Here is a 27,362-nt window from a genome sequence, read left to right on the forward strand (position 1 = left end):
CTCTTTCCAGGCTGCTTGGATCCAGGACTTTGATCCATCATTGTCATCCTGGAACAAAGGCCTGTGTGGAAACTGAAATCTGGTTCCAGATAGTTTCCAACCAGTCAGATCCATGGCTTGGGTCAGGAATGCTCTTTTTCTGGTGTTTGCTTTCGTGGACTTTAAGGTGCAGATGTAATTTTTTTTTCTTGGTCATCAGCATTGCCAGAAGTAAAAAAGCTTTTGATGAAATCACTGATTTGAGGCAAGTGTGTTAAGACCAATGATAGGCTTGTCGCTGGCACCTAGATTTAATTTCACCTCCTATGAAATATAGGTTTCATAAAATGCTCCATGACTTCTCTGAGCCTTTTCAATTTTCTGAAATCAGTTTTGAAAAAATATTTTACCTTCTTCAGCCAGTCAATTTTCTTGACTTTTTGACCTTTAAATTCAATCTGTTGTATCCAAATTAGTTGGCACAGAACAAAAATACAATACTGGAAACTTAGCTGCCTTACAGAAGCAATGGGCAGAGTTCTGCCTGCAGTACAAATCTGGAGCAGATTTAGTGGCTGTATGCCAGGTCTGAACTGAAAGCAAAAGCGGGCTGTTTATTTTGTTGCCAAATTATATATAAATGCTGCACAAATTGTGTCCTTGCAGAGCATCACTCTTTCTACACACACAAATATTTATGTGATGAATAGACTGTATAGCAGAGTTACTGTGGCACTAAACTTGCAGGCATTTGTGCTGGAACAACTGTGCAACATGCTGTTATTTTTAAAGATGCTGCCCTTGTAAGTCTTTACACCTCATTGTTTTTGTATGGCAAATTTGCCATTTCTCTGGATAGCTATAAATGTGACCATAACGTATCTACAAGGTCACAGTAAATAAATATATAATTAATAAAGCCTTATGCAATGTAAAGATGCATTCAAATGACATAAGATACTACATTTCAATGTTACTTTTATTAAAGATATTACAAGGGGAAAATCAGGTATCTACCACTGAAAAGCCCTTGGCTACCTGTTGGGAGATGGGTGTGTGAATTTTATTGTCCATCTAATTACTTCGCTGAAGATTCTGCGATTTAGAATCCCATTTCACACCCTGGTAGGGATGTTAGATATTGTTTCCTGGCCCAAATCCAAGCCAAAGAGTGAATTTCTGCACACCAACGTGCCCCTGCTGCTACAGCTGAATATACCTCTTGATGGTTTGCACCGAAAAATATGTAATATTGCTTTTGCGCTCTGCTCCCCAGGCAGGTGATATGACAGCGTACCTAAGCAATACGGTGAGTGACATTTTGCCAGTTGGGTGGAGACTCTGCCAGAAATCCCTAGTCGGTGCAGGCTGGTGCCCTGAGGGTCTCCGAACTCCACCAGGCTATTATCCCACATTTATGGTCAGTGGGAGCCAAAGTGAACCTGATGTGTAAAGGTGGGATGCAGCTAGGGGCCAGCTGTGAGCCTCTGTATTGTTCTACAAATGTCAGGATCCTTTGGAAAAGCTCTGTAAGAACTGCTGGATAATGCACGTTGCAGGGGAAGCCCCTTCAGTGTTACTGAAAGAAAACCTTTGTCCCATTTTAAATTACATTTATTAATTGTCTGAGCAATTTTGAGCTGGAAGACAAAATGGTGATGTAAGGAATAGCAGTGTCATGACTGCGAGTGTTATATCAGCAGCTCGGAACTCCTCCAGCTCCATCCATGGACCAGGTATCACCCACATGGGGAAACCTGTAAGGAATGATGCTGTCATGTTCCTTGAGTTCAAGGCAGGACTTGCATCTCGTCTTTCATTGTCTAGGCAAATCTATGGAATTTGCTAGGTAGAGCAGTGTAAAATTCCCAGAAATGCAAAGCTAATGGTTTTTTGCTTTTTTGCTTGCATGTGGTGCAGACGTTGCGATGAGGATCTGGTAATTTAAATTGTGGGGACCTGGAAGCCCCACCACGAGGTCTGTAGCCATCTTGCTGATTTATAAAGAGGCAAAAAAATAATGAATTAGGCAAAACAAGGAATGAGACAATGTTTCAGATTTTCCCCTCCAAAGAGTAGTAATTTATTGAACATTTAAAGCTCCTAATTAAGTATATAAACCAATCACTCTGTCTCCCTCCCTCTCCCTTTTAATAAGGTTTCCAGAGCAAAGCAAAGGTGTGAAGTCGGTCAGGCTCTCCTCAGAGGATTAAGGAAAATTGTGTAAGTTATATTTAATTCAATTAATCTTTCCAGATAGGTCCTAAATCATGTCATCAATCTATTTGATTCCACAGGCATAATCCTTAACATGCAGCTGCCTCACACAATAAGCCAGGGACATGCTCGGCTGCATTCAAGGGAAATAAATTTAATTATAAACACATCATAGAGTCGAACATTTCCTGAATTTGGAATTCAATGTCTTGTCAGCCTTCCAGACGAGAACAACATCAAACTTTTATAGGGAAGCAGACTCTGTCCTGAATTTATATGTACTGGCAAGCGCCTTAACTGGAGGAAAGCATAAAAACTATGGTTTTTAAACATTTTAAAACTTAAAGCTACTTTCATCTTCAGTAGAACTACTCACAGTGTCAAATAAAGCCAGGAGTATGGTTACTAGAATTTGTCATAAAAAGGGAGAAATACAAAAATCTATCTGGTCCAGATGGCCACAGCATCACACTCAAAATACTGAGGGTTGCAGAGGGACTGGAGGGGCAGGGGGCTACAAGCCATTCACAGCCCATGTGAGTGGCCAGAAGTTCAACTTCTCACTGTGTTTAAAACCTGGGGGCTCCATTTGGTGCCAGTTGTTACTCAGTGATGCCACCGAGGACCTTACATGTGAGGTTGATCTCGCTGTGATCGTGTGACTTAGTAAGCTGAGGTACACGGGGACCAGAAGTCACTCGGTAAGCCATGACCTGGTGCGCAAGGAGGGGCAAGCATCCTGCAAAGAGGGTCATTGGGTTCTTCCAGGGGTGAAGAAGCCAAGCCCTGGGTGTCCACAGGAGGATCAGAGCCCCTCCTGACCAGCAGAAGCCTGTTAACGCTAATTAGGCACATCATAGGGCATCTGGATTTATTAGGACATAAATAATTCTGTTTTCCTCTTTTATTTACCTGTTACTCTAACTCAGTATTGCCTCCTCAGCCATACAGATGCCCAGTTCTTTCTGGATTCCTTTAAAAGTAATGATTGATGGTTGTTTTACTGCATGAGATTTTTTAGTATAACCTCAGGTTATGCTAAATAATCCATAATTTATAATGGAATATTGTATAACAGATGTTTTCAAGGAATTTTATGCTTTGGAAGTTCTATGAAAAAGTTGCAGAAAGAAAAAAGAAGTTTGAAATCCCTGAAACATCCCCTTCCAAAATTTTCTCACACTTTTCCAGTTAGGGAGGCAAAATTAGTTTTTATTTAGAAATGTGAAGTTATACTTTAAAGAATTAACAAAATGAAGTGTTTTCATTGCTCCTCCAGTGATAAAGCAAGAGTCCAGGCAGCAAGCACCAAAAGTGTGAGAGGCAGCACAGCTCTTGAGGTGCTCGTGAGGCTGAGCAATGGCTTTTAGTGTTTCAAACGAAGGTGTCTGTATTAGTGTATTATATATCATAAATGTATAATGGGGGAAAACTGTTCTGCCAATAGCTTCATTAGTTCAGATTAAATTTTTAATCTTCGCTTTTGGCAGGCTTAATTATTAAAGCTAATTTCACGGTAGTTGGTGTGTTTCTTGTTAGCTTTGGCCCCTCTTGGGAGGTAACACCTATGTTTTATGTGGCAGTTTTCCCATGACCTGCCAGCTCCCACCTACCAATTCACCCTCTCCCATCCTCCATGGTTTGCGTTTAGCTTGTTGTTTCTAATGTTTCAACAATAAATAGGTTTAGTTTATCACCAAATCAAAGTTGTGCTGGTCTCAAGGGCTTGTGGTTGCTTCCACACGGCGCTTTTTTCTGTGTCTGAGTGGGATGTATCGGTGTGTTTTTTGTATTTTCTTTTCCTCAGCTGTTCTACAGACTGTCTTGTGGTATTTTATCAGTCACTGAGATTGAGAAGTTTTGAGCTGAGGCATAAGAGATCAGGCATTTTCCTCCTGCCAGGGAGATGCGCTGAAGCGGATGCTGGGGGAAAGGCACAGGTTGCTTGGTGGGGCTGGGGGGGCCTGGGAGGCAGCCCCAAGTCCCAGGGCAGTGGGGAGGTAGCAATGGGCTCACCAGCAATGGGCTGTCACCTCCTGCACATATCTGGGATGGTGGCAGCTCCCCTGCATCATGTGCAATAACCCCACCATGCCCACAGCACTGTTCCTGCCACAGCAACAGAGAAAAGCTTTGGAACTATAAAACCGAGCAAGTGCAGAAGCCCAGGAGTAAATCCCAGGGGATGAAAAGGCCACCTTTATACTATATCAATTTCCCATACAGCCCATCAAACATTTTCTTTACTTGTTACATGTTAATTTAGGTTGTGACAGCTTTTTCTAAGTGCCCTTTAAATTCGCTTATAATGCAGAGGAAGAGCAGGAGATCAAGAGAGATAATTATTTGTTCAAACCTCTGCTGCAACTTCATGCACAAACTAGAAAATCTCAGTTCAAGTCAGAGGAAAGGAGAGCCCAAGCACTGCTTATTGCCTTTCTGTAGTATGTAGCGTTAGCCACATACAGTTATTTCACCTGGTATTTTATTAGTCTTTTCCCCACGCTTCCCTGGCGTGGTGGCAGGGCAAGTGTAGGAGAACAAAAACCCGCCTGTGGAGAAAAGGCACCCGTGGTTGCTGAGCTGCATCAGAAGCCATTATTTTTAGATGACATCTTTATCTGTGCAGGATTTGCATCTCTCTCAGGTAACCCGGGGACACCTTGCCAGAAAATTTAGTTGTTTCCAGTTTCTACTTTTGTTTTTACACAGTTAGTAGCTTCTCAGGAAGAGCGAAGCTTTCACCGATCAAACAGCAATATTCATGATACTTTTTACTAAAGGTTCTAGAAAAAAATCTGTTACTCAAATTCTAGGATATTTTATATTTACAAGCAACTAGATAGTATTAATGAAAAATAGGTGCCAGGTATTTTGGTGATTGTTTACAAGTGTTTTCATAAGCATCTCAATACAACGATAATTAAATCTGTAGAAATATTTTCCACTGCTACTTTTTCTGTTGCAATTAATACAGAATGTTTTTTTCAACCTCTAGGTGATGCCTTCACTGTTGTAAGTGCATCAAGCTAAAGACAGCATATATCAAGGTAAAGATGTCACTGTTGCCTGTGATTAACCTCTTAGACTACAATCTCTTTATCTCGAAAACAGCAAGGAGGAGCAGGCAGGTCTTGCCAGGGGTGGCAAGATATCGTCTGACAGCGCAGAAGCAAATGACCGTGGCTACGTGGGGACATGCATGTTGGGAGATGGCCCACAAACTGGACACTGGCTGCTGCTGCATGCCACCTCGTCCCACAGCAAAGCAAGTGATGGGCTCCTCTTGCATTGCACCACCTGGTAATCTCTGGGGAGGAAAGCTGGGTTATCACTAGGGACTTCAATCTGACTGTCATACGGAGGTCTCAGGCTGTCAGTGCTAAAATGTCCTTGAAATATTTCATACTTATAGTTGGCAGTCTCCTAACCCCAAAATTGTTGTGTTTGGCACGGGAGAAATCTGTATTAGACCTTCTCGTGATGGGGAAAGAGAGAAGGTAAGTTTTTAAGAATTGAAAATGAGTGATTTACCTGGCTACAATTAATTCTGGATGGGCTACACTGCCAAGACAGCTTTACTTGCCTTCATGATGGAATTTGGTAACAGCAGGTGTTGCAGTGTAGTAGACCAAGTATAATAAGATTCAGTGGAAACAGAAGCTAGTGCAAACTGAAAAAAAAAGGTAGTGCATTTTCTGGAGTGAGGAAAATTAACTCTGGGAACAATTTGCAAAAGAGTTGTGGTCAAGTCGTTATTACAGAAACACAACCAGATTTTTCTCTCTGAAATCTACACTCTGGATCCCACAGAGACTGGACGTGCAGCAGGAATTAATGCGGGACAGCGCGGCGGCCAGCCAAGGCACTGTGTTGGGAGGGATCATCACAGCGGTCCACTCCAGCTCGGCTCTTTCTGAATCTATGAAAACATCCATCCAAGTGGGTATTTCACTCTCTTCTGCGTTTCCCTGTTTATGTTTAAAGCAACGTGTTTAGGCACAGTGATGTGGCATGGCAAAAGTTTCTTTAGACAGAAATTACGTTAAGAAGAAGCAAAAGCTTCAACAGAAAGGAGAATGTTTTCCTGATGCTCCTTTGCACCCATGTGGTCCCTGAGAAGGGTCTGTTCCCCTATCAGTGCTGGGATTATTTGGGGTCACACGTTTTGATTACAGCATCGTCTTCATGGGCAGTGGGTGCCTCACAGCCCCATGTTGTCTTGGGTAGGTGTAATATGGGAGTGCCTGGAGGGCAAGTTGGCATCCCCCCCTATTTTTGGGCTACCCAGAGCCAAGTGAGATCCCTCCCAGGCCCCAAGTTTGGCAGGTGGGGTTGTGGTGTGTGCCTGGAGCAGGTACAGCACCCAGGACAGGCAAGTCTGGCTTTAAGGCTTAATTTTCAAAGTAATTTCAGGGGAAGATCAGGGGAGAAGTGCAGTTTTCCAGACCCTGGCTCTTGCTTGGGAACAGTCTTTGGGATGAGATTTCATCTTTATGTGTTTGGGGACGTTGGGGGTCAGAGCAGCTAATTGAGGTTAAATTAGATCCAAGTGACAAATGTTCCAGCTTCAGCGGCATTGCATTTAGTTGCCACAGCAGAATTTTGACCCCTGATTTGGAGGAAAATGGGAGTTTTGCCTTCAAGATTCACTTTGCTTTACTCAGCTAATACACCAGCATCAGACTGTTAGGTGTATTGTTATGTTTTTGCTTGTGCCTTAATTATTGTTAACGACCTGCCCTTTACATCATGTAACATTACCACTCTCCTTCAGATTATCTCTGCTCTCATAGAGATAGCAGCATGCCAATTAGTGTCTCTATTGGTAATTGCTGCCTCAAAAAGGGTGAGAAGTATGTCTTTTGGAGGGCTTTGAAGCTCAGGTAGACCTGATCTCTCCAGTGTGTGTTTAGCAGGAAACTAAACCACAGAGAAAACCCAAGGAGAGAAAGCCAGAAAACTGGGAAATGGGCTTTGGTGGAGGTGGAAAAAAAGATGGGGAAAAAAGAATTTTTTAAATGGTATCAGGCATGGGCATGCACCTGGATGAAAGAAGCTGTGACTCAGCTCACTCAAGAGGGGTCATACTTCCAAAATATCAGTGTAGTTCTCTGCAGAGGGTATTTTCTTATGGCTTTAGTACTGGCCATCGCCTGCTCCGTATCTTAGAGGAGTTAGCAGGGCTGATGGTACACATTACTTCTGGTCGGGAGATATGAAGACGACTTGATTTTACTTTGCAACCTGTTAGGCAGGTTCGCCAGGGCAGCTGGGCTCCCCGTAGGACAGGAGGGAAAGGTAGCTCCTCCACCAAGGACTAAGAGCAGGACTCTGACTTGCTCCAGTCCTGTTAGATAAGCCACCCTGTGAAAGGTGTCAGCAGTGCCTCACAGGGGCCTGAGAAAAGCACAGATAGCTCTTCTGCAGTCAGAGCCAGCAGAACCCATGGTGTCATGACAGCCCTGCCTGCAGCCACACGCCTGGAGTCAGCCACAGGACTGCACACTGAGCCATCCGCAAGCACACTGCCTGGCCAGTCGGGAGGAGGAGGAGGAGGAGGGGTGCATCTCGAAACGCTTCCCATGCAAACAGTCACCAGCAAACACTTGGGTTTTTTTAGCAAGAGCAAAGTGCAATCCATTCACATTCTGCTGCATTGAATTAACGTGACAGATTAGCTCACAGCGATGGATCATTGTGGGGGAAGATGTCTGGAACAACTCACTGAGAGCAAAGTTCTCTGAAAATCCTGCAGAAGCTATCCTTTGACCAGTAAAAGGCCATCCTTTGACCAGTTTTGAGTGGGGATGCTCTTTGTCCATGACATTTTAGCCTAAAGATGTCACACGTAGTTGAATTCTCCTCCTCCATGCTCCATCCTGGTAGTCTCATGGTGAGAGAAGAGATGTAAATCCACTGTCACCCTGTCTCAATGTATAATATGCTTATCCCTTTGCCTGATAAGCCCCTGAGCAGTCTGGAAAGAGGTGTGTGTAAAGGAAATGATGTTTCTGAGATGTAAGTGAGCAGTACTGGGTTTGGGGCAGAGCTCTGTGCTGAGATGATTACCAGTGGTGTGGCAGGGATGGAGAATTTGCTACAAGGCAGTAGCTTTGCCAGCTGATGGAGGCTATAATTAAGCACAGCATCTGCATATACACGCTGCTGGAAGAGGCTTCCGAAAATACCTTCCAAAAAAGGTTTCCCTACCCGCGAGACAGGAGCTGTCTCCTGTCCTCCCCTTTGCGTTGAGTCTGGCTCTGAGCAGATTGAGGAGTGTCGAGGGACAGGGGGAGGCCAGGCCCCCATCACTGGTAGCTTGGCACCACCCTGGCGTGGAGTGGTGTTGGCGTCCATCCTCCCGGTCCTCTCTTCCACTCCACCTTAGCAGTTGTAGCAAGTGAGCAGTTCTGTTTCATCGCATTGGAAAACAGGAGTAAAGAGCCCTGCTGTGATTATGGCCCTTTCCACTCCTCCAGACCTCTGGAAATGGATCTTTATTAACATTATTGTCAGCCATAATGAATTCATTTCCATTCCCATCACTAAAACAATGTTGGTGCCTGGTAAGTCACATTATTTTCACTTATCTTCAGAGTTAATTGCTTCCCAGTGTTTATTTTCTCAGGAGCAGAAAAAGCATCACTCATTGCCGAGCAGAAGCTTTCTCCACCCTCATGCCTGCTCTTTCTCCACCACGGTGTGGTCTCTCCTCTCTTTTCCCATCAGTTAGGGAAGGGTGAAGACACTGTGCCTCCATCTCAAGCCTGAGCTCCCTCTCTGCACAGCCCTGAGGGGCTGGCTGGAGGAGGCATGGAAAGGTGCTGTTTTTTCTGTACCAACAGCAGGGTCCTCCAAGTGTTGCCAGTCCCAGCTCAAAGCATACAGGAGGAGCAACCCACACCCCCCCTGGTTTGTAGGTGAGCATTAATTAGCCCATAGCAGATGCACAGACACTTGCTATTCTTTGCCTAGAAAGTCATTGCGTCCAAATGTGGGAGAGGGAGACCAAAGGCAGCTCAGAGACGTTGCCCCCGGGCAGCCAACGTTGCAAATAGTGATTTTTCTTGGCAGGAGGAAGGAGAAAGGATTTTGCTGTTGGATGTCTGTCTTTAAGAAAATGGTCTGGTTTCTTTATAACTCTTCCTTATGCTTCTAAGTCCTTAAAACCCTTATAAATATATATAGGACAAAAAGGTGTCTTTTTACTTGTTTTGTATATAAGCAGGATAAGGCCTTGGTTTCCTCTTTCAGCTGAAAGGGTCAGAAAAGTCAGTGCCATGCTACATCCTCTTAAGGGAAAAGACTGGAATCGTATCCAAGGCTTTAATATTTGTCAGACAATGGTTTCTTATTTTTGTGTCAAAGAACAGGACAGAAATTAAAGAAGGGGCACATTTATTTCAAAATCTAATTGTTGAATTTTACATTTCTATTGCAACATATACGTTGGTAATGTGCGTACAAGGACCTGAAAAACAATTATAGAAATCTAATATTAGAGATCAAAAGTAAGGCAAAGCAGGGGAATCAAGCATGTAATTTGTTCATTGTTCATTTATCAGACTCAACACGAATATTTTTGTATCTGAGACTTGGACTCAGGGGAGTTACATCATGCAATCATGGAGCCTTTCTTTGAAAAACGCTTTTTACATTAAAAAAAAAACAATAACAACAACAGCATTTGTCTAACAGATCACAGCTGAAGCAAAGCAGTTTTATTTCCAGCAATAGAAATTGGTTAAGAGAATTAGTGGCTGTCTGAGGCATCAAGCTGTGTGTGATAATGAGATGGGTTATAAATAGTGTCATTAATTCACATGTCCTTCCAGCACATGCCACTCCAGTTAATGTACAAATCCCAAATCCCTCAATGCAAAATACACTGACCTCCTCATTAAAGTATCTAATAGCATGAAGCCTGTTTGCACGTATCTGCTTGTCTAGTGCTCTGGATCAGGGATAATTACAGGGGAGCGTTTCTGCTCCTAAGCTAAGAGGTGGGAGCATTTCTGTCACCAGACAATAAGGCTTTCCTCATCTCTCGTGCTGCTTTTTCCAAGTGTTGAGGTGTGTTATGGGACCGCACGTCTCCCTGTGCGCTGCGAGGAGAGGCTGCTCCGGCACCAACGCTGGGGTGATTCAGCACCCTCCAAAACCTCTGTCTCGCAGCATCCCCTGAGATCTCGCTGCCGGGCCCCTAAAGCTTGATATAGATATACCTTCTTCATCCCTCTGCTTACTCCACTAGCAGCAACTTTTCTGCCATGGAAGGGTCACTGCTGACGGCAGCTGGCGTTGGTCTCTGTTGAAGGCTCAGCCGGGTCCCCAGGGCAGCTGACCAGAGGGATTTCCTGCAGGAAATTTCCTGGCCCCATCCCTTGCAGGCAGCCCTGGTGTTTCTCGCTTGTTGGAAAAGAAACACTTTTTATGGGGAGCAGAGACGGGGTGCTTGCTGTGCCTGGGGCTGTACGGAAAGGGCCCAGCACCTCAGTGTGCACCATTGCTAGCGAACAGCCTTATACTGGAAGGAAAGGCAGAAGCAACCGTTGTATTTTTTTTTTCCTTTTTCACTATTTTTCTAACAGGCCTCTGGAGAAGTGAACATACTTCTGGGAAGTGCCTGGAGAGAGAAATTATTGTCAACATGGTCTGAAGTTTCCAGCAAATGCATCCTGCCTCGCCTCTCTCAGGGCTCTCTGGGAGGATGTTGGTGCCACAGACGTGAGTACAGCTGGAGCATCGACCGTAGGAAACCACCGCTGCAATCTGTAAACTGGTCTTTAGTTCTCTGTCAGCATCACATGCAGCCTGAGTAATATTTGTCCTGTTTCCATATTAAGAAAGAGAATATACTGGGTGTTTTTAACGGACGGGCAAACTACCCCTGTGCAATATTATGGCTCTTGTCAGTGACAGTTTCCATGGCGTTCATGTTCTCTTTTTCCTTCTCGGAGTTAGCACAATTTCATTAGCTCCAAAGATAGTGTTTAAATTGCCCATCTTGTTAATAAATTAAACCCTGGTAATTATGGGCTTTTCTAAATAATCTAATAAGAATGCTTCTGCTTTGACGGGGGGAGTTTAACTGTAAAACCAATATTTATAATGTACTTACAGAAACTGTGATCAACAGGAATGCCTTGCCTGGAGAGTAAAGGTCCTCTCTACCCAGTATAGCCAGAGTCCAGCTTCTTGATGGGAAAAGGAGCTACAGCTTTAAATGCAGGGACCATTGAGCCAGTTGTCATTTCATCAAGGGATTCAGAGAATCTTTGCTTAAAGTTCTCCTTTCCCACTGCTGACACCTTCCCCAGCCAATCTGATCCCACTGCAGCCGCATGGGGCACGGTGCAGCCCACGGGACAGGATGCCCTGCGGAGCAGGGATGGTGCATCCCCACTGGCCACCTATGTTACGGAGGTACAGTCTGGTTTTGTTTGGTTGCTTTTTTTTATTAGTGACATGGCTGATTTTGATGTTGCTCGGGTGGATCTACACTGTAGCCGAGCACGGAGCTGTGTCAGAGAAGTTGTGCGGTTCAGCTCTCTCTAATGTAAAATATTCACAAGAGCAAGAGCTAAGGTGGAGCAGGAGACTTGTGCGGTGTGTCCCTCCCATGTGCTGGCTGCACCGCCACGATTCAGCTGTGTCTTGGAAAAAAACCCATTCAGAATGAACTTTAATTAGCCTGGCTATTGTTTGAAAGAGCATTAAAATGCATGCATATGGATTGGAGCAACAGAGTGATAAATAGTAAGTGGGATGAGAGCTGCCTTCAGCTCATCTGTGTTTTGGGGGATTTTATTCCTTAAAGTATCTTTCTGGAGATTAAGTCATGAGGCCAGAACAACCTGAAGGACCTGCAGGGAGTGAAGCTGCTGCTTTCTTTCCCATGACTTTCCTTGCGCTGAACTCTGCATCCCTCCCAACAGAGACCACAGGCTGCTCCTGCAGCACCAGCACAGCCAGTCTTAAACCCTCCTGTACTAAGGGATCATTGCTTTAGAGGGTAGTTACTGCAAAATGTAATCCCACAGCTACCAGGTCACTGAAACACATCAGCATTTGCTTATGCAGAGACAGAAGGGTCAAGCCTGCGTTGGAAAATCTCCCTGTCTGGGGTTTGTGGTGGGGCATCCACCCTAAGACTGCTTGCCAAGCCCAAACACCCTCAAATCATGCTATTGACTTACAAACCATGAGATTTAGAAAGTAATTTAGCTGGTGGGTTTTGGTTGTTCTTTTTTTTTTTTTGCCTTCTAGGATTTAAGTCTTCAGAGAACACATATTCAGGCTTTATTCTGAGCCTTTCAGAGAAGCAAAGAAGACACCGAGATCCTCTGTAATCACCTGCCTCCGGGAGCTGCAGCTCCACAGACGGTACCAGGTATCAGAGCTGGCAAAATCACGGCGATTCGGGGCTGGCTTGTCTGGCTGTGGTGGGTAATGTGTTCACTGCAATGACAGGGAAGCGTTACTGCTGTTGTGCAAGAATACTCTCTATAATTCCCAATGCGTGTGTTCAGAAAAAGAAGCCAGAAATCCATGGCAGGAGTGCGGAGAACTGAGGCCCAAGTGGCCTGTTTGGGCACCTCCAGGACTAGGGGGACTGGTACTGAGGGCAAATGAAGCGGTGAGGGAGCTGGGCTGTGATTTTGGGCTGAGAAGCCAAAAGTCAACCCAAGCGGCTTCTCTGAAACCAGCCCAAAGCTGCAAAGAGCCAATGTCTATGAAACGTCTACAGATGCTTCATTATGTAAAATTATTCCCTTTTGAAACTCGGCTAAAATAATCCGGTTCTGTGGTGCGATGCTGCTGGCTGGGCAGTGCTGGCTCGCCGTGCCCACGTTGGTGTTTCTCGTTCAGCTTCTTGCAGCGCTGGGATGAAGATGAGTCTGAGTGTCGGGCTGGGGACTAACGCCAGAACAACTGATTTAATACCTGGTCTGGTCTCAGCGGTTCCTCTGTGGATTAGGTATGGCATTTGGCTTTTTGGCGTTTATAACCTGGTTCTCAGGACAGTGGACTTTGCCTTGGTGACAGCTGCAGGCCTGCCTTCATCCTCCGCTATTGCTCTGAGAGCTGCCAGTTCTGGAAGTGGCAGAAAGCATATATAGCTTTTTCTGGAAGAAATTAAAGATGGCTTTTTTATAGTGGTAGATGTCACACACCAACTGGCTTATAAATATAATTTTAATGCCTACAAAAGGTGATAATCACCTTTATACTTGCTTAATAGTATCATTTAAAAGTGAATTACTGACATCATATATTACCTTCTTCCCCTGTAGTAAATGGTCTCTCCCTGCTGTATTTTATTACTTATTGTAAATTCATTCAAGCAGTATATTTTGCTTTCAGCAAGGTACCCTCAGTTACTTTTTCTGTCCAGGATAAATTGAGATAAATTTTGCCTGTGCCTGGGTTTTGCTCATGGCATCCATCTTTGCCCATGAAAAGTTACATCTGGAGTTGAACAGGACTTGAGAAATGATAATATCATATCGCAGAAAGTTACAGATCACCAGTCCGCAGTCAGACTGTGTACAGAGGGCTCATTGAAGCAGCCAGGAGTTTAATAGGAAGTGAAAAATGTAAAGAAATGTGATGTATTCTGGAATGTTTATCCTGATAAAGTAATAAGTACATTACAAGAAAATGACACTAGTTATCTACCATGCCATCATAAGAGTATACAGTAGCATATCACCCCTGGCACCACTGTTTGTCACTAGTTACCATTTTTGTCCTTGGAGGTCTATGGATTTATTGCTAGAGCTATAGAAATGTGAATTGCTTCTTTAGGGGGGAAGGGGAGACTTCAGATAAGAGATCTCCATCCCTTTGCTGACAATTCTGTGCTTCCAGGGCTTAGCAAATTGCGTAGCTATGGCCACTGTGTTGTCAAATCAAAAAAAAAGCCGGGAGGCTGGCAATGTGGCAATGAAATGTCTGCATGCCTTTTAGGAAACCCCACTAGGTGCCCCGAGACGCAACAATTCTACTCCCAGCTCTGGATACCCCAGGATCGGTCCATGACGGGGTCCAGTGGCTGTGTTAAGGATGGACTGCTGTGGCTAGTCAGAGCAGTAGCTCAAACACAGAGTGCTGGATGGAAAAATAATAATTATTCAGATCCCCCAGGTTACGGGGCTGCCTGCAGCAGCACTCAGCATCCCAACTGCTTTTTCCTGCAGCAGTGGAGAGCGCAAACAGCAAAACTGTTCTCTCCTGAACTGTTATCGTTCGCTCCTCACCAGCATCAAGTGTTTTATTTAAAAGCGTTTAAGTATGCAAAGCTCATTTTGGATTTGTATTATTAGAATTTTTAAGTGGACAAGGGTGTGATTTTTCTCATTACAAGAAAGAAATGTGACATTTTAGCTCAAAGTGAGTTTTTTGGTGCTAGGTTACAAAACGCAGGTAATGAAATATGCCGACTTTTAACAACGGCAGTGAACGCCTGGCAGGGCTGCGCTGTTCCTAGGGAGGCAAACCTCTCTTGTCAGCTCAGGTCCACATGGCAAGGGGAGGGAAACCTGGGAGTTTCTGCTCATCTTGTGGCAGAGTGGTTCAAAACCTATCTTTGGGGATACTTCTGGGCATTGCTGGAAATCCTATTTCAAACCTGAGTGTTTTTGAAGCCAAGCAGTGTGTTAAAGCCTACTCTGTTTCCAGTTCCCTCTGTGAGGGCTCACAATACATTTCACTGCAAATTTCCCTATTTTTTTTTACAGTACTGATGAAAGGGCAGGTCCGTATGGTAGGAGCACTTGTGGAAGGAGATGCCTGGGCTCTGCTGGGCTGTCTGTGTTGGCTAACCACTGTAAAACCTCTGAAGTTTATTCTGTCCACACATGCTGCTGAGAAGAGAAGAGCAGTTCCTCTGGAGGCTTTAGCATTCTGTAAGTAAAATCGATTTTTAGATCATGGGGCTGAGTTGAAAGCCAGTTGGGATGGATTTTGTTTAACTTCCCTATTTAAATAGCTCATGTTGTTTGAATACTTATATTTGCTTTTTGATTAGCTCACCCATGTTAGTGACTTGTATGTCTGTATCTTGTGTCTTTGGAAAAAAATAAGCAGCTGTCATGTAGGGCTACAATAGGTATTAACCAATGTCTGACGTACAGAAAGTTAATGTTACGGCCCCTTAACCCAAGCAGGGCATGAAAACCTCAGCTCATCAGGTGCCACTAGGACATCATCTTGCCATTCTTGCCAGCTCTTCTCACTGTTGATTTCTCCTGTGGTTGGTATTTTTTGGGCTGTCAAGAGCGCTAGGATCACAACTGTGCTGTTGTTATCTTGCAATAACCTCGCACACCGCTATAATAGCTAAGCTGTGAAGGGCAAGGTCACCTCTGATGCTTGCAAAGCCAATTAGGACTTACAGAGCACTAAACTCAGATTTCTTCAAGCCATTTAATTTTATTGATCTGACACATTTTTATTTCCAGATTACTCACTCTTGGGAACCATCCAGGTTTCATAGTGCGAAGGACTGTGTAAAATGTAATGATTCAGCACTCCCAGTGTGGCCAACTGTGGATTTTGTTAACCTTGCAAGCTACATTTAAGACGCAAGGCAGGGCTTGAAGAGCACCATCATATATCTGATGCTCTTCTGAAAGAGTTCTCCAATTTGCATTTCCTTCTTGTCGTCTTTAAAGTCAAAACACATCCTTCACCTCTTTCTTGGTTAAATCCTAGGATTTTCCTGGAGGGGAGGTTCCCAGCACATAAGAGAATTCAGCAATTCAGACAGTGCACGGATTGATACTTAACTAACTCTTCTTCCAAAAATTACTGTACAGGTTGTTAAGTTTTTCCCTGTAGCTAATGGGTCTCAGATCAGAGAGGTGGCACTTCAGGGGAGAAGCTGGAGCTCACCCTCACCCACGGAAAGTGCAGCACAGCTGCATGCTGTCGCTGTGTCCTTAACAGCCTTGTGAGTGCTGGCTCCAGGCACACACGGGCATTTCCTGGAGATTCCAGCATGAGCAAAAGGACTTTGCTGGCAATTTAATGCCTTTTTGCACGGGAAAGATACATTCTTTTTGCTTCAGCTGAATTGAGAGGCTTAAAATCCCAAGAAAGGAAATACAGTGCTTCTAGATTAATAGAGAGAGATATACTGTAAACACTTTAGTATGTTGTGCAATAAAAAGAGCCCTCATGCCTTATAAATACAGGCACTTAGCTTATCATGTGCATGTAGTCAGTTCTCCAGTATCCACAGGCTGCTCGAAGGGCACACAGCTGAGCTGCTCTGAAGCCACTGAAGCTGCCTTTGTACGTGTTTCTCCTGCTTTGGGAGTTATCTTGGACTGAGAACGACTCCGGGAAGAGCAATCGTCATTGCCCTGAGCCTGGGTGCAGGGCAGAGAAACCATGCTGGCTGTGTGAGGATCTGGCTTGTGTTTAAAACCGGTAGCAGCCATTCTCGTTACTCTAGGTAACACGGAAATCCCTCTTACGCTGCTGCTGACACACAGGATGCCTGGACGTAGGGACCGGCAACAAAGGTATGTGGCTGTAGAGTGATGGTCGGAGCATCTTTGTGTGAAGGATCTGCAGAATTATCTGAAGAGCTGAGAGGGGTCTGTTATCTGCAGAGTTATTCTCCTAACTGAGCTAGCTGTGCCGTCGGGGTTTGCAGACTTTCCTTGCTCTGTAGCCAAGCAATCCTATAATCCAGTGAAATCTGGCTGATGAAAATCCATGCTGTCACACTCCATTAGAGGATGGCCAGGGACAGGCACTAGACAGGACAAGCTAGACTGATTGCAAATGCCTCATTTCTTTCAGAAATCAGACTAGAAATCTTCCCAGCACACTTAGGCTGGTTGCAAGCAGCTCTAAGTATATGTGAGATGGGAATGATGGCCTGCAAAGTCAAACAAGAGCAGGATGCTGAGAGCTGCTAAGATGTAGAACCTTTCCTCATCAGCAGCCCAGTTTGAATTTTGTGGATTTCCATGGTTTTTCTTTTCAGTCTTTAGTCATCACCTCTTCCTTTGAGGCTATTATGGCTGTGGCTGCCCGGCTCCTCTTCCCCTGCCCATGTGAGTTCATCCCAGGGACGCACCAAGCCCCGAGCTTGCGCAAACCCAACCGGGTGCTTGTGGGGCTGGTGGCAATGGGCTGGCAGCCACCCTCTGCAGGACCGTCGGTTACCTCTCCTCTGAAAAAAAGTATCACCACTACCTTGAATTTGATGTGAGATACTGTATTTCTATCCATCACAGGAATTAGACGTTTAGTTGAATGGCAAGTTGCGAATTACCACGCTTTCCAAGTATTTGTTCCCCTGGCCTTGACTACAAGCCAAGGAGGAACTGATCCAAACAGATTTCTCCCTTTGCTCACCTGAGGCTCCCATTCCTCCTTCAAAATGCTTTTTCAAATTTCTTTTGAGGAACAATACCTCCAAATAAGGTAGTAGAGAATATATAACGAAGTATGAGAAGATTTCTGTGGGATCCATCATATTGTCACGTTCCCAGTTCACCTCCTTGCCTCAGATTCCCTTTGTTCCCCCTCCATCCTCCCACCAGCCTCCCTGTTTGTTCTTTTTCTGTTTGACTGCCTACTTTCACATTAATTTTGGCTTTCCTTCAGTCTTGTAATGCTGTATCTATTCCTTGAATTTACTATAGTTTGATATCGTGTTTCACGAGTCACTGCTGGGAACGGTAGAGTTTGAAGTAGATAAAAAAACCCAACAAGCTGGTTCTTACAGATCCATAAAACTAATTTGAATTCATGCTCTTTTTTCCCCCTTATAAACCTTTGTGGATTCTTTCCTCCACACACACAACCCAAAAGCTGATGAAGTAAATACATGTATGTATTGCACGTGGTGATGACTGTATGCTGGGGATGGAGGGCACCCACAATTTCTTTCCTTTTCCATCTGCATGGGTGCTAAATTAACACGCCACAGAAAGTCTGAATCATGTTTCCTTCCTAAGTTTTCTCTAATCCTTTTTCCCCCTAGTTAAATTAACTTTACAACCCACAGTGAGGAAATTCAGTGGTAGCAAATTGAGCATGCATCCCCATTTACATCTTTCCTAGCGAAATGCTGCATGGCAGCAACAGTGAATCCCCAGCACTTCTCTGGCCAAATATTACTTTTCCCCACTTTTTCTTTGATTATTCTTTATTGAACTTGTTTTCTCTAATACAGCAGGAAGAATGCTGATGCTTAGAGGAATTCGTACTCACCAAACAAGTAAGTTCTCCATGCAACTTCACTTTGGTGTTTTATCACCTTCAGAAATTGTTCCTAAGCTTGTATATGCTGCTAAGAACATTAGTCTTTAAAGAACTTTGTGCTATGGTGGGGTAAGATGATTAAGTTGGCAAGGATTTCTGTTGTGGTGTCATCATGATTTTCATTAGTACAGTGAATTATGACAGCTTGTTCTCTGCTCAAATTGATGTAATTACTGCTCTGGATCCCTGGCACATTTCACTAGCACCTGACATCTGGAAGAGAAAGGTGGGAGGCAAAGCAAGCTCTCAAAGTTGCTGTGTGATGCACACTGACAGTCTCATTTGTTCCAGCAGCTGCAGCGGCCAAGGGTAATGGCCTTTGTTGGTCAGCAGAGCTAATGCAATTCTTGCAAAGATAAAACAAATAGCTCTTGTGATTAGTGACGGAAAATGCCATCAAATGATGTGTTGTGCTGAATAGGCAGTGACTGGAATTGGCAGCACGTCCTTTACTTTAAAGTAACGTGTCAGAAGTGGGTGGGCGAGTTGGAGAATTATTTTAAAAAGAACAGAAAGCCTGCACCAAGTGTACACCAAGCTCAAGGCCCGTATCGGAACAGAAATAATTGTTCCAGTTTGTTAAATGGAAGATAGTTCTACCAACAGAACTATAAAGGGATTAATTTCTAGCTCGTCTACCGAAGGATAAACTCTAGCCCTTGCGTGATGGTGATCCTTGGCGGGCTGGTACTGCACAGGTGCCATTGCTTCTGCAGGAGCTGTGCGGACACGGAGCCTAAAGTGCAGCATGCCCCTGTGTGGTGCCCCGCGGCAAAGAGGGAGACAGATGTACCTGCTCTCCTCTGGTATGGGTACAGAGCAGCTGGGTGCTGCGACCTGAACAGGAACAGCCACCACTTCATCCTTGTTCTCCCTTTAGGGGAGGCCAGTGATGCTGCCAGATCAGTTTTCACACCGTAGCTGCCTGCAGGAGCCCCTCAGCGTGGGATAGCAGCAAGGGTTGCCCAGCGAGGCTAGGGACACCCACAGTGGCTTGGTCACAATCCTTCCCGTGACCCTCAACAGCCTGCAGTTCACCAGTGTGCATCCAGCACTGCTGATAAAAAGCGATGCTGTCAGCTCGCCTTGCTTTGTACCTGGCATTTAACAGCGGTAGCAAAGGGAGCCACCAAGAACAAGGCAAGTTCACAGGGGAAGTGAATTTTCTTTGCATTACAACAGAAGCTCCTTTTTTGCAGCATTAAGCTTCTCACCAGCAGCTCAAAATGCAGCCCGTTGGCAATGTGGTTTTCTTATGCAGACATATATATTCCAGCACTCATTGCTGGTGATGAATCTTTTCACGGTGATCTTGTTCCCTGCGGAGTCAGCAAAGCCTCACACGCTGCCAGTGCTGTGAGTGTCCGACAGGAAAATCTGATCTGCACTTCCACCGTTAAGCTTCTATTTCCAGCCCTGAAAATTATGCTGGGTGACGTTCAGCAGCCAGGCTCTGTAAAACAGTGTAGACAAGATTGTCAGACGGCTGCCTTGGCAGAAAAATCTGCTCTGGCACTGAGGAAACCACTATACAGGTAAAACAGAGCCCTGACCCAGCCAGGGACACGTGTGAGTGTGAAGCACCGGCGCTGCTGCTGCAAGACCTGAGGAGCCCTGGGTGTGCCATACATGGGCCACCACTGCCCAGGGACTTGGCCAGCACCGTGCATCTCCAAGCAAAGCCAAAGCAACATTTGTGCACGAGCTGCACCTGTATGAAGCAGATTCCCAAAATCCCTGGTGGTGTGGGTCCCCTCACAGAAGTTGTCCCAAGCTGCTGGTAGCAGCCATGCCTGTGGCAGGCTGTGGTGGGGGCACTGGGGGGGGGGGGGGGGGAGGGGGGGGCTGACAAAGGTCTTGGCAGTGCATCCAACTCTTAGCAAAATTTAGGTGCTCTTAACAAAAACCACACACAACTTTCACAGCTCTACACGCAACTTCCCTCACAACAGAGTGAGGTCTTGTGGCTGTCATTATCAAAGATATTTTCTGTACAGCTATGTATTAAACTTTTAAGAAAATAACCAAACCCCATTAATCACTAGCATTACTTACTACTGTGCCAGCCAAGGATTACTTCAATACTTATTTTAATGGATTGCTCAGCTAGGAATGATTTTAAGGTTAAAGGTCTTGGAAGACTCTTTTTATAAGCTTTCTGAAATCTAGTCCATCTCTAATTTCCATATGTCTCACACAGCACTAGGCTAATGTAATGCATCACCACATAAATCCCTCTCTGATAAAATTATCCTGGGTATTACAAAAATTCAAAGCATTATTCTTAACTACGTGTGTCTTTTTCAGATGTCTCACAAGTTGAGACATAAGCCTGGTGTGTTGGAGACTTTTTTTTCCTTAATGATAGCTGGAATAGGAAGTTTAAGATGATACCTGGTAGCTTAGATCGTCCATGTCAGCACATCACAGACAGAACTGGCTTTTTAAAAAACAGCTCTTAATAGAAAAGAGCTAACTTCCATTCTTGTGTTCTCAGACTCAAATTTTGGCCCCACTTCCAGTGTTTTTTATCCCACGACCCAAGCTGCTTCCTCTAACATCATGTAAAACACTGATGTGACTCCTTTGCTCTTTCATCATAGATTTCCCTAAACAATTTCAGTATATTCTCTGCTACCCATGATGTACAACCAGCAGTCTAAGCAGCAAGAGCACTCTGCTTCTGATAGCTGCCTGGTTGACTGTCCAGTCATGATCTCCTGCAGAGGAGACAGGGAATGCTGTTATCCAATTAATTCTGGTGTGCATGACTCTACACTCAGCTAGGACCAGACAGCTTTTTGCCTTCTCTATCCCTTGAGTCATTAAGAAATTTCCTAGAAATGGTGTGAGAAGGGCAACATAAGAAGCCAGGCCAGGTCTACCATGGTATATATTACAGGGAAAATTCATGTCTGGATACAGAATCTAGAAGGCGGCAAAAATTTGATTTTTCCAAGAAACGTAAGGAAAGCTTGAAAATACAAGCCTGTTAACACCTCACAAAGTCAATGCAGCACCTGGAAGGCTATAGAAGAGGAGACAAACTGGAAAGGAAGCCTTTTTTCTACATTGGCAAAAAAACACGGTAAGGGAAAAGTCTCATATGTGAAGTCATACGCAATGGCTGTAGCAAGGAAATCATTATATCAAAGCCAGCAGACTTTGTACATAAAAGATATGAAGAAAAAACCAAGAAAAAACACACAGCACGTGAAGTGAGCAATGATTCAGACAAGGAGACTGTGCCAGTATCTAACACTACCCCAGCAAACCAGCAGAACAGTGTACCTTAAGCTATCTTCAGATGCAAGAACCAGCCCCACGCAGCCCCCAGGAGCCAGCTCGCTCAGAAGCAGCCAGGGAGGTTACCTGCAGGAGCCTGAGTAACTTACCTGGGAGTTAGTAAGTTCCATGTAAGCTGTGTCGCATCTGTTCTATGCCAAAGCCGGTTGTAAAGCAAAGCTGAGCCAGCAGTTCAGAATTGAAGGTGGCTGAAGAAAGCAAAGGCAAACTTAAGTTTACAGAGAGACCAAGGGCCTCAGAAACCATTTTAAAAAGATTTGTTGTTTTAACTTAACCTAATAAAACTGTCGCCCTGAAGTCCTTGAATACCACCACCGGCATAGCTGCACTGCGCATGAAAGGAATACAAAGTTCACCTTTGGCTGGGTAAGTATCACCTATTCAAGGCTGTTCAGTGCTTCTGGGTGCCAAGTTTTCTTTTTCAAGTGTATCTGAAATTATGAGATGCCCAGACAGCCAGGCTCTTGCCCTTACCAGCAGTGAAGGTGGTTACTCTCTGAACACAAGTTTTGTATTGGCTTGCAATGAGGAGGACTCTCCTCACAGGGTTATTTAATGCAAATCCCATGACAATTCTTAAAACTGCAAGCTGCCAGCCAGGTTTCCCAAGCCAATATGTTTCCAATAAGAAGTGCTTGTTTTATTTACAGGTTACCATTAAAGAGTACATTTGCACCACATTATTAAACCGATATTACTGAGAATGATGTGGCCAGAATAGCTATTCATGCCTCATGGCCATCAATGATTTATGCTGAGCCCACTGCCATCCTTCCCCCTCATCTGTGCTGACATTCCTTCGTGAATATTTAAGGTAATGTCTGCTCTCATCTCTCGTTCAGAATCAAACACAAGCACACTACAGCACACGATGGGTATTTGCAATTCAACACAGAGCGCGCTGACACGTGATGAATGCTGGCAATGACCGGGTACAGCACCGCTTTAGTTGTAAAGGGGCAATACTTGCGAGGCTGCTTTGGGGTGCAGACTGTATAACTCTCACCAATAAGCCTTTGAAACTTTGCCTGGGAAGTGAATGCAGATTATTGGAGCTCTTCCTTATTCAAGTACAGGAACGTTTGATGGGGCAGGAGTTGAGTGGCGGTGGTGCCATCAAATGTGAAGGGCACCTGGCTGGCTCAGCCCATGGGGGGAGATTCACCATCCCAGGGCATGAGCACGTGCCCTGCCTCAGCCCTGGGGGCTTCCCCAGGAGGGCAGCTCTGCTGCTGGCGTGCCAGCACAGCTAACCGTGCGAGCCAGCAGTGACAGCAGAGCTCATTCCTCCACGAGCGCGCTGACCTTGCGTGACAGAGTTGGTAGTGAAAGACATTTCAAACCACTCCTGAATGGGAACACCAGGTTATTTGTTTGTTTAGTGAAGCGACACCTCGCTGCCTGCAGGGCCATGTATGCCACTGTTAAACCTTCTCAACCAATATATACATAAAGCAAATTCTGCACAGCTGTGGTTGTGTGTTCTTCTTATTGTGATCCCTTGGACATATTCCTGGCCTACAATTGGGCTGTCAAAAATACAGTAATCTGTCCCCAGTGCCTGCAGCATTTGTGCTGCGGAGCTACTGGGAGATGCACATGATGCAGGAGGGGCAGGAGCACCAGGGTTATTAATAGCACCTGCCTCTGCAGCTTTTTAGCAGAGCACCACCCATGCAAAAACAATCTCCATCTTGCCTCCGCACACCCTGAGTGTGGCATTGGAAATAATTCAGCTTGCAAAAGAAGGACAGGCTTGAGGCAGTGAGGCTGTCACACAGGACACTGTCCTGCCACATGCCCCCTCCCTCCACCTGCTCTACCTGAATCCTCCCATGGGACTGCGAGGTCCCCTGGGCTGAGCCGTGGCTCTGCTCCCTCCTTGACCATGGGGACTCTGCCAGAGCTGAGTGGGAACAGGATTGCCCGGGGTGTTGCTAAGAGCAGCAAGAAGGATGCCGGATGCCCTCCAACTCCCCTCTGCACCTCGCATCCACTTGGTCCTCCAGCATCACCTTGGCACTGGCCTGAGTTTACAGCTCACCTTCACCAGGATGCATGCCAGCGAAACAGAGCAGGTTCTACCAGCTTTCCAAAGTCCTTCCAGTTTTAGGCACTCCAGAGACATCACAACATTTAAGCAAAATACCGTAAGCATGAGTCTCCTCCCACCTGTGTTTTCTTACTATACCTCAAAGTCAGGTGGGAGCCATGCTCCTTCTGCCTGGCTTGCTTTTCACTCTCTGCAAGTGGAAACTGGGGTGTCACAGGGCCATTTGTGACTGAGGGAACTGCCTCTCTCCATCTCCTCATGCTTCCTCGGTTCAATTGTTGCAATCATTCTTGCTTGGAGAGTGTTCCTTGCATTTGAAAATCTCTCCCTGCTTAGAATCCCCTGGAAACACCACTGCAAGTAGCTTTGCCTGTTACACAAATTACACAGCCTGCTGGAAGATTTAGAGAGTTTTCAATACCTCTGGCAGTGCCAGGGCAACACCACCACAGCAGCCTCAGCTGCAGGCAAAGTCACCCGGCCACTGCCCTTGGGCCAGGCTGGGATGCAGCCAGGACCCCTGCAGGTGACTGCCACACCGAGAATGGGGACATCCTTGTGTGCCACTTGGGTTACCACAGGCTCCAGCTGTAACATCACTGTTGATTCAGAACATCTTCTAAATAAAATCCTGTGTATTGTTCACAATTTATATCTTTTTTATCACTATTTATATCTGGGGACTCTCCCATTATGTCTTCGGAATGAAAGAAACACAGTAAAGCGCTCCCAAGGTTATTAGTGATATAAACATTTAAGTTGTGCAAACCTGTGAATATTCACTCACATGAACTTAGGCTTTTCTTACATCCACCTCCTGATCAAGGTGTCAGACAAAAGCAGACATTCTCTAGGATACTTCATATGTGCGTTTGGGGGCTAAATAATAACCTGCATCATTGCTGTAGCTGCAAATATACATTTCAATGTATATGGGAAATTACATTCTTCCAAACATAAGAACAAAAGTTGTGGGGATTATGTGGTTACATAGTTGAAATATGCTTGTAGAAATAGCTGGAAAATGTTCTGGTGGTTGGTCTCAGCTTGCCTCCTTTTTAAGGGGAAATAGTGGAGGAAATGCAGGCCAGTCTGAACCTGCAGGATCTAACAAGATGTTGGTGTTCAACAGCAGAGTTTGCAAGACAGTATGTTCTGTTTAACTTAAAAAAAATATACGCTCATTGCAAGCAGTGATATAGTGAAACTGCCAAACAAGAAGGAGACTCCTTTACCCAAATGGAGATCAGACATTAGAACAGGCAAAACCTCCTTGGCTTCAGCGTGATTTATTCACAGCACGATCTGAAAATCCTCTGTGCTGCTTTGCTGGCATAAAGAGCCACCAAGGGATGAAAAGCTTCAGCAGAGACCAAGCGAGGTGTGCTGAGCCTTTTGTGGTCTCCCCTCATTGCTCACCAGTCCCTGGGCAGCAGCAAAGCTGGGCACCACAGAGCTCTGGCTCTGCTCCAGCTCAGCCTTTGCTGGCATCCTGAGCCATACAGCAAGGGAAAGCTGGTGCCAAAGCAAATGCATTAGCACAGTCCACTGGCAGCTTGTTCTCTTTATTATAACTGAGATGTTTGAAAAATATCCCTGGTTTTGTTCACCGGAATGCTGGCAACAAGGCAGGGAATCTAGAGGAGCATCACACGGGGAATAATGACAGGTTAAGTGTTATTTTCATTACAGTCACATTAGTGTGATTAGTGAACGTGGTCACAGCGCAAAGGGAATTTGCTGTCCTCTCTCCATTCTCCATTACTGGAAACATTAATCCAAAACCAAACGCACCTCTCCTTCCCAAAACCTTGCTCACATCTTTCATTCTCCTTCCCTGCTGCAGTCTGCAAGCCTTCAGCTTGCTGGCGTGCTTTGGATGGTTTCTAAAACATCATCAGATGGCATCCATGGATAGTTAATACCCATGGATGTGTTTTCTGTGCATAGGTTTCCCAGCACAGGGACTGTCTTCCTCATTGTGCACCACCTAAATACAGAAATCTTCAGCTGTAAGACGGTCCCATGGTACTGTCAATACAGAGCCGCTTTTGAGCTCTGTTCTGTGCAGTCATGCACCTTGCTTCACATCCCTAAAGCATCTGAAAAATGAGCAAAGGGTCTCGCCCTTTCAGAAAAGGAAGAAAAAAATCCTCTAAAAATTCCTGTAAGTCTGGAAGATAGAAACACAAGGAGTGGGCAAGGGCAAATGATGCCCAGGGAAATCATCACCCAAACTGAGGAAGCAAGAACCTTGAAGGAAACAGAAAATTGAGCTTGGATAATTTTCCAATTCATTAACTGCTGAAATGGAGCAAATTCCACATCTGGACCTGGCTTCATTTAATTGCAGGTTTGGGTCACATTGACATCTTACTGCCTAAGCCCATCCCTCTCTAACCAGACTAGGAAGCCCGTCCCCCAGAGAGGCAGTCACTCAGCAGTGCTGTCCCATTGCAGATATTCCTGTCAAACAGCTCTAAGCCGCCCATCCAGGATTTACACCCAACCTTTTGAACCCAACTCTGCTTTTCAAAGCCACAGCAGCCCATGTTACCTCATGCCCTGAAATCCTGAAGGTAAACCAAGCATCATCTGCCTGCACAGAGCTACCAGAGGTTGGAAACACTGTTGTTCTCACTCTTTGATCCCACTGAGATGGTCTGGAAATGCTGCACTGTGACAGCACTGGGTGATGAGGAACAGACCCAAAGCACCAGGCTGCAACAGGACAGTTGGCAGTTAAATCGTGCAGCGTGTAATTGTCTGCATGATTCCTGACAGCTCCAAAAGTTTGGGGGCAGGAGGGCCAAACAACAACAACAACAAAAAAAAACAACAAAAAAAAGTACATGCACAGATTTAGTCACCCTCAGCCCATATTTAGGCACCTACATGCATGGCCCACTTTCCAGCTGGGACAGACAGGATTTTAGTTGCAAGAACTGAGATCAAACTTAGCAGGATGCCCACACACTTCAGCATCCCACACACTTAATACCCATGATTGTTACAACATAGCAACTAGTCTGTAATTAGTTCAGATGTTGCTAGAGCTGCCTTTGTATTACTTATGAGTCATGCTACTAAAATATTCTTTATTCATTATCCAAATCCTTTTCATTTCAGTGCCAGCCATTACCATGTTGCCGGCTACACAGCACTCTGTCAGGCTTGTCAAAGCCAAGTGCTTTCTGATAGGGATCTTCATATTTAATCTGACGAAGAGTTACTTTACAAAAAAGTGAGATCAAAAAGGTTCATCTCTGTGCAGAAGAAGAAAGAAAAACTTAAACGCATCTCAAAGTAAGGGATTTTCTCCTTGTTGCTTCTCCAGGCATACATCTACGATTCGAAGAACCGCTTTCAAACTTGGCTTAAATTGTTCTGTCAGTTAATTAAATATTTGTATTTTAATGCCTTTCTAGTTAACTAGAGAGGAAAAAGGCTCATGAAAAACTCAAGCTGAATCTAAAACTTTTTTTCATCTTTAATATAATATATGGAACAGAAA

The 27,362-nt window shown here is 44.9% G+C and overlaps 1 long non-coding RNA gene across 11 annotated transcripts; it reads left to right on the top strand.

The window, feature by feature from the left end:
• On the top strand, window positions 1-27,362 carry LOC106112182 (uncharacterized). Of its 11 annotated transcripts, none has more exons than XR_008749708.1 (4): window positions 1-6,138; window positions 10,791-13,180; window positions 14,943-15,110; window positions 16,664-24,500. It is a non-coding gene; the product is annotated as an uncharacterized LOC106112182 (long non-coding RNA). The 11 variants fall into 11 exon arrangements; XR_008749706.1 differs by having other exon boundaries at window positions 10,791-12,592; window positions 13,072-13,180; window positions 14,943-24,500; XR_008749705.1 differs by having other exon boundaries at window positions 10,791-11,958; window positions 12,469-13,180; window positions 14,943-24,500.

The sequence above is a fragment of the Falco peregrinus genome, chromosome 13, assembly GCF_023634155.1.
Source record: "Falco peregrinus isolate bFalPer1 chromosome 13, bFalPer1.pri, whole genome shotgun sequence".
NCBI classification, from domain to species: Eukaryota; Metazoa; Chordata; class Aves; order Falconiformes; family Falconidae; genus Falco; species Falco peregrinus.